This window comes from Rhipicephalus microplus, unplaced genomic scaffold (assembly GCF_043290135.1).
Source record: "Rhipicephalus microplus isolate Deutch F79 unplaced genomic scaffold, USDA_Rmic scaffold_385, whole genome shotgun sequence".
Lineage (NCBI taxonomy): Eukaryota > Metazoa > Arthropoda > Arachnida > Ixodida > Ixodidae > Rhipicephalus > Rhipicephalus microplus.
Genome location: NW_027464949.1, coordinates 52,501 through 65,000, shown reverse-complemented (window position 1 = coordinate 65,000; position 12,500 = coordinate 52,501). Strand labels below are relative to the sequence as shown.

General features: G+C 62.1%; 1 non-coding gene across 1 annotated transcript; it reads right to left on the bottom strand.

The window, feature by feature from the left end:
• Window positions 1-935: 935 nt before the first annotated feature.
• On the bottom strand, window positions 936-2,750 carry LOC142794188 (small subunit ribosomal RNA). Its single transcript, XR_012892140.1, has one exon. It is a non-coding gene; the product is annotated as a small subunit ribosomal RNA (ribosomal RNA).
• Window positions 2,751-12,500: the final 9,750 nt, after the last annotated feature.

The following is a 12,500-nucleotide window of genomic DNA, read 5'->3' as shown; positions in this document are numbered from 1 at the left end:
TCCTCTTTCGGCAAGTCGTTGCGGCACCTTCCCAAAGCGCGCAGACCCGCTAATCGCGACGAGCGCGACGTGGCCGTGCCGCCTTTCCCTCGGCAGCAAGCAAAACGCCTGGCAACGTCGACGCTCCCCTAACCGCGATCTCGCACCGTGTTTCGTGTGGCGAATTCAAAAGCCGGCCGGCGCTGCTGCAACCATTACGGTCGGTACGCATACGCCGCGGAGGGCGGGACGGTCATCGGAGCGTGCGGTTCCTCCATCGAGTACTGCGCACCTCGGCCGTCGCATCGCCGTGCCATGACCGGCCGCGCGTCAACGCGAACCGGTGCCAGCGAGATCCCTCGCCTGCAAGAACCGACCGGCAGCCTCCGTCACCCGAGGACGCGGAGGCGCTTGCCGCGGACGGCGGGACGGTATGCACTGGTGCACAGCGGACCCGTCACATCGCCAGTTCCTTGACCGACCGCCGACGCTTGTGCCGTTCCTCTCGTACTTGGCAGTCGCCGCGCGATTGTCGGGTCTCGTTCTTGCACGCTCGAACGGTCGGGAGGGCACTCGGCTGGCGTTTCGGGAACGCGCAGCCTCGCCTTCTACCGACGTAACCACGACTCGCCGTTCGCGCTCCGCCGCTCCTGTTTACAGTACTAGGCGGTCCCGCAGCGGTCGGGTCGCGCATTTCGAGCGCTTCGAGCCACGGTGCAGTGGCGGGTCGAAAGCCGACCTATGAGTGCGTTGCGCCGTTTGTACCCGCGTCCGCCACCTGGCCGACCGTCCAAGGTCGCGGTGTTGGCGTCCGCTGGGCGCAACAATTTGTCACGGGGTGCCGCTCCACATTCAGGCAGCCCCGTGGGGAAAAGCCGACCCCGCGTCCAAACGGGGTCAGCGGCAGAAAGTGTCGGGCGCAGACGCAGCTGAGGCGCTCACCCTTCACAATCCGTTAATGATCCTTCCGCAGGTTCACCTACGGAAACCTTGTTACGACTTTTACTTCCTCTAAATGATCAAGTTTGGTCATCTTTCCAACAGACCGGCGCAACCGAAAGGCCGCGCCGGACATCGGTCCGAAGACCTCACTAAATCATTCAATCGGTAGTAGCGACGGGCGGTGTGTACAAAGGGCAGGGACGTAATCAACGCGAGCTTATGACTCGCGCTTACTGGGAATTCCTCGTTCAAGGGGAACAATTGCAAGCCCCTATCCCAATCACGAAAGAAGTTCCACGGGTTACCCAGTCTTTTCAGACAGGGATAAAGACACGCTGCTTCCTTCAGTGTAGCGCGCGTGCGGCCCCGGACATCTAAGGGCATCACAGACCTGTTATTGCTCTGTTTCGTGCGGCTAGGAGCCGCTTGTCCCTCTAAGAAGGTTGTAAGGTGCTGGGAACCCCGCACCTATTTAATAGGCTAGAGTCTCGTTCGTTATCGGAATTAACCAGACAAATCGCTCCACCAACTAAGAACGGCCATGCACCACCATCCACCGAATCAAGAAAGAGCTCTCAATCTGTCAATCCTCCCAGTGTCCGGGCCGGGTAAGTTTTCCCGTGTTGAGTCAAATTAAGCCGCAGGCTCCACTCCTGGTGGTGCCCTTCCGTCAATTCCTTTAAGTTTCAGCTTTGCAACCATACTTCCCCCGGAACCCAAATACTTTGGTTTCCCGGAAGCTGCCCGCCGAGTCATTTGAGTAACTCAGGCGGATCGCTGGTTGGCATCGTTTATGGTCAGAACTAGGGCGGTATCTGATCGCCTTCGAACCTCTGACTTTCGTTCTTGATCAATGAAAACATTCTTGGCAAATGCTTTCGCAGTAGTTCGTCTTGCGACGGTCCAAGAATTTCACCTCTAGCGCCGCAATACGAATGCCCCCGTCCGTCCCTCTTAATCATTACCTCGTATTCCAAAAACCAACAGAACAGAAACGAGGTCTTGTTCTATTATTCCATGCAAGTTTATTCAGGCGACTCGCCTGCGTTGAGCACTCTAATTTTTTCAAAGTAAAAGCACCGGCCATCTCGAGGCACACAATGAAGTGCACCAAGAAAGAACCGGCATGATGTTCAGTCCGAGCCGTCGCATCGGGTAGATGCACTACTCGTCTGGAACTGAGATCCAACTACGAGCTTTTTAACCGCAGCAGCTTTAGTATACGCTATTGGAGCTGGAATTACCGCGGCTGCTGGCACCAGACTTGCCCTCCAATTGATCCTCGTTAAAGGATTTAGAGTGTACTCATTTCAATTACGGGGCCTCAAAAGAGTCCCGTATTGTTATTTTTCGTCACTACCTCCCCGTGCCGGGAGTGGGTAATTTGCGCGCCTGCTGCCTTCCTTGGATGTGGTAGCCGTTTCTCAGGCTCCCTCTCCGGAATCGAACCCTGATTCTCCGTTACCCGTAACAACCATGGTAAGCAAGTAACCTACCATCGAAAGTTGATAAGGCAGACACTTGAAAGAAACGTCGCCGGCTCGTGGCCATGCGATCAGCACAAAGTTATCCAGAGTCACCACACAATACGGGCCGAAACCCGATCGATCTTGGTCTAATAAAAGCACCCGTTACCCAAAGGGCTCCAGGCTCACTGCATGTATTAGCTCTAGAATTGCCACAGTTATCCAAGTAGGAAGAAACGATCTAAGGAACCATAACTGATTTAATGAGCCATTCGCGGTTTCGCCTTATTTCGGCATGTACTTAGACATGCATGGCTTAATCTTTGAGACAAGCATATGATTACTGGCAGGATCAACCAGGTAATCGTTCGACTGCGCGTCCGTCCTCGCCTTCGGCGGGCCGGACGCAGTCTGTGTGCGGCGGAGGCCACCTTCAGGCGCCCCAACACGCTTATTTTGCACTCCGAGATGACGGCGTTCGAGCTCGCTACGGCACAACCTTCCCGAAAGACGAGTGGGAGCCGTGCGGCAAGAAGCACGTTCATGCTCGCTCTTTTTCGTTGCATCGACTCGGTCGCGCCGTGCGGGTTGCCCAAGCCCGCTGCACTGTCGGTGGACCGGCCGGAACTAGCAACGGAGCCGAGACTGCAAAGCCGCCAGACGACGGGTCACGCCCGCGTCTTCGGCGCTTTCGCATCTGAATCGCCCGAGGACGACACGGAACACACCTCGATATCGTGGTAAAACGGCACCGTCCGACAACCAGCCCCTAACGCATCAAGCGGATGAGGCTGCAGACGACTGCCGTGGATTCCCCTGGAGCAGACCCGAGGACACGCTTGACGAGGCCGAAGCCCGCCGCATATCAGACACCCGGTCGCTTTCGCGTACGCCGCTCACGAGAACCCCCACATAATAGCAGCGATAAGTACCCAGACCTCCTTGGGCACTAATACGAGCGTACTCGAGAAAATTTCACCGCGGGTGTGCCCCGAAACGTGTGGCACGTTGAGCGTGCCACAAGTCTACGTCGCTCTCAAACCCGCCGAGGTCGTAGAATTTGCGACCCTACTCACGAAATTCCCACCGAGGATACGGCCGCAAACGTACCGCACCTTGGGTAGGCCACGAGTTTGTGCAACACTACGCTGACGGCACAGCACCGAGGTCGTGCGCGCACGCACGGGAAAATTCCGCCGCGGTTTCTGCCGAAAACGTGAGGCACCACGACTCTCCGCAAGTTCGCGTCGACTGCGAAAGACCGAAGTCGTGAACGACGTGTCCGCTACTCGCCGCCGACACGCTGGACACCAAACGTACAACGACTCGACGGCGTCGTAGAGGCCCACGACGCGGTTTTCCTTAACGACGTCTCGGCGTGGCACCGACAGGTTAGAACGGCCGACCAACGTTCCCTGTCCGCCGTTCGGCTCAGTCGAAGGGCTCGGCGACTTCGGCAACGCTGCGAAGCCGCACGGTGACGCACGCCATGTCCCCATTTTTTTTTTTTTTTCTTTCTGCGTCTGCCGGGGTGCCCCTATAATAGCAGCGATAAGCACCCAGACCGCCGTGGGTCGCTCGCCCCGGCTGACGTGGTTTTTCGTACTCCTGCGGCGGTCGCCGTCAAGCACGTCCAAATACGCTACTTTCGTGGGCGCATTCACGCTCTTTCGCTTCGCCGGAGTGCCAGCACTCACTCTGCCAAAAACGGCGAACATCCGAGCGGCGGTTCCCACTTTTGCGTCGGCGTCGCAAACCCCGCCCCGGCAGACGAGGTTTGCCGTACTCGTGCGACGGTGGCCGGCGGGCACGTCGAAAGACGCCGATATCGTGCGCGAATTGGCGCACCTTGGCTTCACCGGAGTGCCGCCACTGACTCCTCCAAAAACGGCGAAGATCCGAGCGGCGCTTCCCACTTTCGCATCGGCGTCCCGAACTCCGCCCCGGCTGACGCGGTTTACCGTACTCGTGCGACGGTCGCCGGCGAGCACGTGGAAAGACGCCGATATCGTGCCCGAATCGGCTCCGTTCGGCTTCGCCGGAGTGCCAGCACTGGCTCGGCGAAAGACGACGAACATCCGAGCGACGGTTCTCACTATTGCGTACGCGTCGCAAACCCCGCCCCGGCAGACGCACTTTGCCGTACTCGTGCGACGGTCGCCGGCGAGCACGTAGAAAGACGCCGATATCGTGCCGGAATCGGCCCCGTTTGGCTTCGCCGGAGTGCCAGCACTCACTCGGCCACAAACGGCGAACATCCGAGCGGCGGTTCCCACTTAGCCGTCGGCGTCCCGAACTCCGCCCCGGCAGACGCGGTTGCCGAGCTCGTGCGACTAGCGACCGCGAAACCGTCTCGCGACGCCGCTTTCGTGCGCGGCTCCCACTGCGACCTGGGTCACCCGAGGTCGACGAGCAAGAAAGAATGTCGAAAAAAAATTTTTTTTTTTTTTGCGTCTGCCGGGGTGCCCCTATAATAGCAGCGATAAGCACCCAGACCGCCATGGGTCGCTCGCCCCGGCTGACGTGGTTTTTCGTTTTCCTGCGGTGGTCGTCGTCAAGCACGTCCAAACACGCCACTTTCGTGGGCGCATTCGCGCTCTTTCGCTTCGCCGGAGTGCCAGCACTCACTCTGCCAAAAACGGCGAACATCCTAGTGGCGGTTCCCACTTTTGCGTCGGCGTCGCCAACCCCGCCCCGGCATACGCGGTTTGCCGTACTCGTGCGGCGGTGGCCGGCGGGCACGTCGAAAGACACCGATATCGTGCGCGAGTCGATGCTTCTTGGTCTCGCAGGAGGGCCGCCACTCACTCCTGCAAAAACGGCGAAGATCCGAGCGGCGCTTCCCACTTTTTCGTCGGCATCGCAAACCTCGCCCCGGCAGACGCGCTTTGCCGTACTCGTGCGACGGTCGCCGGCGAGCACGTCGAAATACGCCGATATCGTGCCCGAATCGGCCCCGTTTCGCTTCGCCGGAGTGCCAGCACTCACTCGGCCAAAAACGGCGAACATCCGAGCAGCGGTACCCACTTAGCCGTCGGCATCCCGAACTCCGCGCCGGCTGACGCGGTTGCCGAGCTCGTGCGACTAGCGACCGCGAACGCGTCTCGCGACGCCGCTTTCGTGCGCGGCTCCCATTGCGACCTGGGTTACCCGAGCTCGACCAGCAAAAAAGAAGGTCGAAAAAAAATTTTTTTTTTCTGCGTCTGCCGGGGTGCCCCTATAATAGCAGCGATAAGCACCCAGACCGCCGTGGGTCGCTCGCCCCGGCTGACGTGGTTTTTCGTACTCCTGCAGCGGTCGCCGTCAAGCACGTCCAAATACGCCACTTTCGTGGGCGCTTTCGCGCTCTTTCGCGTCGCCGGTGTGCCAGCACTCACTCTGCCAAAAACGGCGAACATCCTAGTGGCGGTTCCCACTTTTGCGTCGGCGTCGCCAACCCCGCCCCGGCATACGCGGTTTGCCGTACTCGTGCGGCGGTGGCCGGCGGGCACGTCGAAAGACACCGATATCGTGCGCGAGTCGATGCTTCTTGGTCTCGCAGGAGGGCCGCCACTCACTCCTGCAAAAACGGCGAAGATCCGAGCGGCGCTTCCCACTTTTTCGTCGGCATCGCAAACCTCGCCCCGGCAGACGCGCTTTGCCGTACTCGTGCGACGGTCGCCGGCGAGCACGTCGAAATACGCCGATATCGTGCCCGAATCGGCCCCGTTTCGCTTCGCCGGAGTGCCAGCACTCACTCGGCCAAAAACGGCGAACATCCGAGCAGCGGTACCCACTTAGCCGTCGGCATCCCGAACTCCGCGCCGGCTGACGCGGTTGCCGAGCTCGTGCGACTAGCGACCGCGAACGCGTCTCGCGACGCCGCTTTCGTGCGCGGCTCCCATTGCGACCTGGGTTACCCGAGCTCGACCAGCAAAAAAGAAGGTCGAAAAAAAATTTTTTTTTTCTGCGTCTGCCGGGGTGCCCCTATAATAGCAGCGATAAGCACCCAGACCGCCGTGGGTCGCTCGCCCCGGCTGACGTGGTTTTTCGTACTCCTGCAGCGGTCGCCGTCAAGCACGTCCAAATACGCCACTTTCGTGGGCGCTTTCGCGCTCTTTCGCGTCGCCGGTGTGCCAGCACTCACTCTGCCAAAAACGGCCAACATCCGAGCGGCGGTTCCCACTTTTGCGTCGGCGTCGTAAACCCCGCCCCGGCAGACGCGGTTTGCCCTACTCGTTCGACGGTCGCCGGCGAGCGCGTCGAAAGACGCCGATATCGTGCGCTAATTGGCGCTCCTTGGCTTCTCCGGAGTGCCGCCACTCACTCCTCCAAAAACGGCGAAGATCCGAGCGGCGTTCTCCACTTTCGCATCGGCGTCCCGAACTCCGCCCGGGCTGACGCGGTTTACCGTACTCGTGCGACGGTCGCCGCCGGGCACGTCGAAAGACGCCGATATCGTGCCGTAATCGGCCCCGTTTGGCTTCGCCCGAGTGCCAGCACTCACTCGGCCAAAAACGGCGAACATCCGAGCAGCGTTTCCCACTTTCGCATCGGCGTCCCGAAGCCCGCCCCGGCAGACGCGGTTTGCCCTACTCGAGCGACGGTCGCCGGCGATCACGTCGAAAGGCGCCGAATTCGTGCACGAATCGATGCTTCTTGGTCTCGCAGGAGGGCCGCCACTCACTCCTGCAAAAACGGCGAAGATCCGAGTTGCGCTTCCCACTTTTTCGTCGGCGTCCCGAACTACGCCCCGGCTGACGCGGTTTACCGTACTCGTGCGACGGTCGCCGGCGGGCACTTCAAAATACGCCGATTTCGTGGGCGCATTCACGCTGTTTCGCTTCCCCGGAGTGCCAACACTCACTCTGCCGAAAGCGGCGATCATCCGAGCGGCGGTTCCCACTTTTGCGTCGGCTTCGCAAACGGCGCCCCGGCAGACGCGCTCGTGCGACGTACTCGTGCGACGGTCGCCGGCGAGCACGTCGAAAGACGCCGATATCGTGCTCGAATCGACCCCGTTTCGCTTCGCCGGAGTGCTGCCAGTCACGGCGCAGAAAACGGCGAACAAGTGTTTTTTTTTTTTTCCTAGAATTTGTGTTATAGAAGGCACATTTGATATCGGACGATAATTTTCAACTTTATCACGCGCACCGATTTTCGTGTAGAGGTTTGCAAGTTTATGGGAATTTCTCCACTTGGAATAATGCGATTTAGTAGTACTACGAGAACTTCATGGATGTACTCAAGGGTACGGGGCAAGTCAGTTACGTCAACACCTGCAGATTTTTTACACTTCAAACTGAAAATTGTTGGTTGTGAGTCCTCGTGTGATATTAAAGGCCGATTCGCTAACACATAGAACAAAGAAAGAAAGGAAGAAAAAACGCCCGCGCTCGCTCAAGAAACCTGGGTTCGCAACAAGTGGCAACAACAAGCAACCGAGCGAGTGCGCCAAAACCCGTGGCGGCCGAACAAACGCGAAGTCCCAACCGCGTCAGCCGGGGCGGCACGGGACAGGAAAAATCACTTCAGCCGGGGCGGCGGGGCACCGAATAAACCTCGTCACCTCGTCGCAGGATAAAAGAGGAAACAAAAAGTCTAAACAGCGTCTGCTGGAGCGAATGCGTAATAAAACAACAACAACAACAAAAAAAAAACACCCGCGCTCAAGAAGTCTGCAATCCTCACAAAAGGCGACTGTGACCGAGCAGCGTCAGCCGGGGCCGTGCGGAAACGGAAAAACCGCGACTACCGGGGCGTCGAGGCACCGAAAAATCCTCTTCAGCCGCGGCGAAAAAAAAAAACAAAAAGAAAGACGGAGGGGGGGGGGGAACCACGTCTGCCGGGGCGAAGGAAAAAAAAAACGCGTCTGCCGGGGCGAGCCCGGGTGCGGCACCACCGGGAAAACTGTGGCAAACAGACATGGCGATCGAGTGAGTGGGCCGCCAGCCAGGCTCAGCCAAAAAGTGCAAAGTCCGAACTGCGTCAGCCGGGGCGGCAAAAACCGCGTCAGCCGGGGCGGCGCAAAAAACCGCGTCTGCCGGGGCGGCACGAAACCGCGTCAGCCGGGGCGGGGCGAAAACTGCGTCAGCCGGGGCGAAAAGAAAAAAAAAAACGCGTCTGCCGGGGCAAGCCCGGGTGCGGCACCACCGGGAAAACTGTGGCAAACAGACATGGCGATCGAGTGAGTGGGCCGCCAGCCAGGCACAGCCGAAAAGTGCAAAGTCCGAACCGTGTCAGCCGGGGCGACGCAAAAACCGCGTCAGCCGGGGCGGCGCGAAAACCGCGTCAGCCGGGGCGGCACGAAACCGCGTCAGCCGGGGCGGCGCGAAAACTGCGTCAGCCGGGGCGGCGCGAAAACCTCGTCAGCCGGGGCGAGCGAAAAGGGGGGGGGGGGGGGAACCACGTCTGCCGGGGCGAAAGAAAAAAAAAACGCGTCTGCCGGGGCGAGCCCGGGTGCGGCACCACCGGGAAGACTGTGGCAAACAGACATGGCGATCGAGTGAGTGGGCCGCCAGCCAGGCTCAGCCCAAAAAGTGCCAAGTCCGAACTGCGTCAGCCGGGGCGGCAAAAACCGCGTCAGCCGGGGCGGCGCGAAAACCGCGTCTGCCGGGGCGGCGCGAAAACTGCGTCAGCCGGGGCGAGCCCGGGTGCGGCACCACCGGGAAAACTGTGGCTAACAGACATGGCGATCGAGTGAGTGGGCCACCAGCCAGGCTCAGCCAAAAAGTGCCAAGTCCGAACTGCGTCAGCCGGGGCGGCAAAAACCGCGTCAGCCGGGGCGGCGCAAAAAAACCGCGTCTGCCGGGGCGGCACGAAACCGCGTCAGCCGGGGCGGCGCGAAAACTGCGTCAGCCGGGGCGAAAGAAAAAAAAAAACGCGTCTGCCGGGGCGAGCCCGGGTGCGGCACCACCGGGAAAACTGTGGCAAACAGACATGGCGATCGAGTGAGTGGGCCGCCAGCCAGGCACAGCCGAAAAGTGCTAAGTCCGAACTGCGTCTGCCGGGGCGGCACGAAACCGCGTCAGCCGGGGCGGCGCGAAAACCGCGTCTGCCGGGGCGGCACGAAACCGCGTCAGCCGGGGCGGCGCGAAAACTGCGTCAGCCGGGGCGAGCCCGGGTGCGGCACCACCGGGAAAACTGTGGCAAACAGACATGGCGATCGAGTGAGTGGGCCGCCAGCCAGGCACAGCCGAAAAGTGCTAAGTCCGAACTGCGTCTGCCGGGGCGGCACGAAACCGCGTCAGCCGGGGCGGCGCGAAAACCGCGTCTGCCGGGGCGGCACGAAACCGCGTCAGCCGGGGCGGCGCGAAAACTGCGTCAGCCGGGGCGAGCCCGGGTGCGGCACCACCGGGAAAACTGTGGCAAACAGACATGGCGATCGAGTGAGTGGGCCGCCAGCCAGGCACAGCCGAAAAGTGCTAAGTCCGAACTGCGTCAGCCGGGGCGGCAAAAACCGCGTCAGCCGGGGCGGCGCAAAAAACCGCGTCTGCCGGGGCGGCACGAAACCGCGTCAGCCGGGGCGGCGCGAAAACTGCGTCAGCCGGGGCGAAAGAAAAAAAAAAAAACGCGTCTGCCGGGGCGAGCCCGGGTGCGGCACCACCGGGAAAACTGTGGCAAACAGACATGGCGATCGAGTGAGTGGGCCGCCAGCCAGGCACAGCCGAAAAGTGCTAAGTCCGAACTGCGTCTGCCGGGGCGGCACGAAACCGCGTCAGCCGGGGCGGCGCGAAAACCGCGTCTGCCGGGGCGGCACGAAACCGCGTCAGCCGGGGCGGCGCGAAAACTGCGTCAGCCGGGGCGAGCCCGGGTGCGGCACCACCGGGAAAACTGTGGCAAACAGACATGGCGATCGAGTGAGTGGGCCGCCAGCCAGGCACAGCCGAAAAGTGCAAAGTCCGAACCGTGTCAGCCGGGGCGACGCAAAAACCGCGTCAGCCGGGGCGGCGCGAAAACCGCGTCAGCCGGGGCGGCACGAAACCGCGTCAGCCGGGGCGGCGCGAAAACTGCGTCAGCCGGGGCGGCGCGAAAACCTCGTCAGCCGGGGCGAGCGAAAAGGGGGGGGGGGGGAACCACGTCTGCCGGGGCGAAAGAAAAAAAAAACGCGTCTGCCGGGGCGAGCCCGGGTGCGGCACCACCGGGAAGACTGTGGCAAACAGACATGGCGATCGAGTGAGTGGGCCGCCAGCCAGGCTCAGCCCAAAAAGTGCCAAGTCCGAACTGCGTCAGCCGGGGCGGCAAAAACCGCGTCAGCCGGGGCGGCGCGAAAACCGCGTCTGCCGGGGCGGCGCGAAAACTGCGTCAGCCGGGGCGAGCCCGGGTGCGGCACCACCGGGAAAACTGTGGCTAACAGACATGGCGATCGAGTGAGTGGGCCACCAGCCAGGCTCAGCCAAAAAGTGCCAAGTCCGAACTGCGTCAGCCGGGGCGGCAAAAACCGCGTCAGCCGGGGCGGCGCAAAAAAACCGCGTCTGCCGGGGCGGCACGAAACCGCGTCAGCCGGGGCGGCGCGAAAACTGCGTCAGCCGGGGCGAAAGAAAAAAAAAAACGCGTCTGCCGGGGCGAGCCCGGGTGCGGCACCACCGGGAAAACTGTGGCAAACAGACATGGCGATCGAGTGAGTGGGCCGCCAGCCAGGCACAGCCGAAAAGTGCTAAGTCCGAACTGCGTCTGCCGGGGCGGCACGAAACCGCGTCAGCCGGGGCGGCGCGAAAACCGCGTCTGCCGGGGCGGCACGAAACCGCGTCAGCCGGGGCGGCGCGAAAACTGCGTCAGCCGGGGCGAGCCCGGGTGCGGCACCACCGGGAAAACTGTGGCAAACAGACATGGCGATCGAGTGAGTGGGCCGCCAGCCAGGCACAGCCGAAAAGTGCTAAGTCCGAACTGCGTCTGCCGGGGCGGCACGAAACCGCGTCAGCCGGGGCGGCGCGAAAACCGCGTCTGCCGGGGCGGCACGAAACCGCGTCAGCCGGGGCGGCGCGAAAACTGCGTCAGCCGGGGCGAGCCCGGGTGCGGCACCACCGGGAAAACTGTGGCAAACAGACATGGCGATCGAGTGAGTGGGCCGCCAGCCAGGCACAGCCGAAAAGTGCTAAGTCCGAACTGCGTCAGCCGGGGCGGCAAAAACCGCGTCAGCCGGGGCGGCGCAAAAAACCGCGTCTGCCGGGGCGGCACGAAACCGCGTCAGCCGGGGCGGCGCGAAAACTGCGTCAGCCGGGGCGAAAGAAAAAAAAAACGCGTCTGCCGGGGCGAGCCCGGGTGCGGCACCACCGGGAAAACTGTGGCAAACAGACATGGCGATCGAGTGAGTGGGCCGCCAGCCAGGCACAGCCGAAAAGTGCTAAGTCCGAACTGCGTCTGCCGGGGCGGCACGAAACCGCGTCAGCCGGGGCGGCGCGAAAACCGCGTCTGCCGGGGCGGCACGAAACCGCGTCAGCCGGGGCGGCGCGAAAACTGCGTCAGCCGGGGCGAGCCCGGGTGCGGCACCACCGGGAAAACTGTGGCAAACAGACATGGCGATTGAGTGAGTGGGCCGCCAGCCAGGCACAGCCGAAAAGTGCTAAGTCCGAACTGCGTCTGCCGGGGCGGCACGAAACCGCGTCAGCCGGGGCGGCGCGAAAACCGCGTCTGCCGGGGCGGCACGAAACCGCGTCAGCCGGGGCGGCGCGAAAACTGCGTCAGCCGGGGCGAGCCCGGGTGCGGCACCACCGGGAAAACTGTGGCAAACAGACATGGCGATCGAGTGAGTGGGCCGCCAGCCAGGCACAGCCGAAAAGTGCTAAGTCCGAACTGCGTCTGCCGGGGCGGCACGAAACCGCGTCAGCCGGGGCGGCGCGAAAACCGCGTCTGCCGGGGCGGCACGAAACCGCGTCAGCCGGGGCGGCGCGAAAACTGCGTCAGCCGGGGCGAGCCCGGGTGCGGCACCACCGGGAAAACTGTGGCAAACAGACATGGCGATCGAGTGAGTGGGCCGCCAGCCAGGCACAGCCGAAAAGTGCTAAGTCCGAACTGCGTCAGCCGGGGCGGCAAAAACCGCGTCAGCCGGGGCGGCGCAAAAAACCGCGTCTGCCGGGGCGGCACGAAACCGCGTCAGCCGGGGCGGCGCGAAAACTGCGTCAGCCGGGGCGAAAG